This window comes from Rhinopithecus bieti, unplaced genomic scaffold, assembly GCF_001698545.2.
Source record: "Rhinopithecus bieti isolate Rb0 unplaced genomic scaffold, ASM169854v2 scaffold_9383, whole genome shotgun sequence".
In the NCBI taxonomy this organism is placed as follows: Eukaryota; Metazoa; Chordata; class Mammalia; order Primates; family Cercopithecidae; genus Rhinopithecus; species Rhinopithecus bieti.
The window spans coordinates 2,304,262-2,305,961 of record NW_016806471.1 but is presented as its reverse complement, the minus strand read 5'-3'; the positions used below and the strand labels follow the sequence as shown (position 1 = coordinate 2,305,961).

Here is a 1,700-nt window from a genome sequence, read left to right as displayed (position 1 = left end):
CTCAAAAAAAAAAAAAAAAAAGAACTCCTCAAAGAAAAATAGAAAATCTAAATTACTTTTGATAGTTTGTGTTTTTCTAGGAATTTGTTGTGTTTCATTTAGATTGTTTTAGTTGTTGACGTGTAATTGTTCCTTTTTATTTTTAATTCTGTAACGTTCGCTCTTTTGTTCTTGAATTTAGTAATTTGAGTCTTTGTTTTTTTCTTGGTCATTCTAGCAAAAGGTTTGTCACTTGTGCTGATCTTTTCAGAGAACCAACTCTGTTTTATTCATTTTTTTTCTCTATTGTTTTTGTTTTTTCTTCTTTTTTTTTTTGAGATGGAGTCTTGCTCTGTTGCCCAGGCTGCAGTGCAGTAGCGTGATCTTGGCTCACTGCAACCTCAGCCTCCTGGGTTCAAGGGATTCTACTGTTTCAGCCTCTCAAGTAGCTAGGATTACAGGCACACACCACCATGCCTGGCTAATTTTTATATTTTTAGTAGAGACGGGGTTTGCCATGTTGGCCAGGCTGGTCTTGAACTCCTGACCTCAGGTGATCCGCCTGCCTTTGCTTCCCAAATTTCCGGGATTACAGGTGTGAGCCAGTGCACCTGGCCTCTCTGTTGTTTTTCTGTTATATTTACATCTGATCTAATCTTTATTACTTTCTTTCTTCTGCTTGTTTTGGGTTAGGTTGCTCTCTTTTTTATTATGATGGAACCCAACTTTATGATGGAAGTTTGGGTTATTAATTTGATATTTTTCTTATTTTTTAATATTGGTTTTTACAGCTATAAATTTTCTCTAAGAACAGCACTGGATTCATCTAAAAATTTTTGGCATTGTATGTTTTCATTTACCTTTCTTCAAAATATCTTTAATTTTCCTTATTATTTCCTCTTTGATTCACTGGTTATTTAGAAGTGTGCTTAATTTCAACATGTTTGTGAATTTCTAAAATGTCCTTCTGTTATTAATTTCTAATTTATTCCATTGCAGTCAGAGAAAATAATTTGTATGATTTCAGTTTACTTTAAGTTTATTGAGGCTTATTTTATTGCCTAACATAGTCTATACTGGATAATGTTCCATGTTCCCTTGTGTATCCTACCGTTGTTGGAGGGAGTATTCTATAGAGGTCTGGTAGGTCTAATTAGCTTAAGAGTATTGTTCAAGTCTCCTGTTCCCTTTTGGTCTTCTGCTTAGTTGTTCTATCCATTATTGAATGATGGGTAGTTTTTATGTCTTTTCAGACTCTGTTGTTAGATGCACATATGTTTATACTTTATATATTCCTTATTGACCATTTGTCATCATAAAATATCCTTTATTTCTAGACTTGTTTTAAAGTCTGTTATGTCAGATATTAGTATAGCTACTGCAGCTTTCTTATGGTTGCTCTTTTCATGATATGTGTTTTTCTGTTTACTTTTAACCTACGTTTGTCATTAAAAGTGTATTTCTTGTAGATAACACATCTTTGGATCTTATTTTTATCCAGTTTGAGGACCTATGCCTTTTGATTGTTTACTCTATTCATATTTAATGTTATTATTTATATCGTTTATATATACATTTATATAATGATCTATATGTTATATATTTATGTTATATGTTATATATAGTTTATATATACATTTTATAATGTTATTATTTATATAAACATATATATATGTTTTTCTTGTGTTCTATGTCTCATTTCTTTTTTTTTTTTTTTTTTT

The 1,700-nt window shown here is 30.9% G+C and overlaps 1 protein-coding gene across 2 annotated transcripts in view; it reads right to left on the bottom strand.

Annotated features, from left to right (window-relative positions):
* Positions 1 to 1,700, bottom strand: part of EXOC6 (exocyst complex component 6) — a 227,528-nt gene that overhangs the window by 205,093 nt on the left and 20,735 nt on the right. The gene's annotated exons all lie outside the window — the stretch shown is intronic.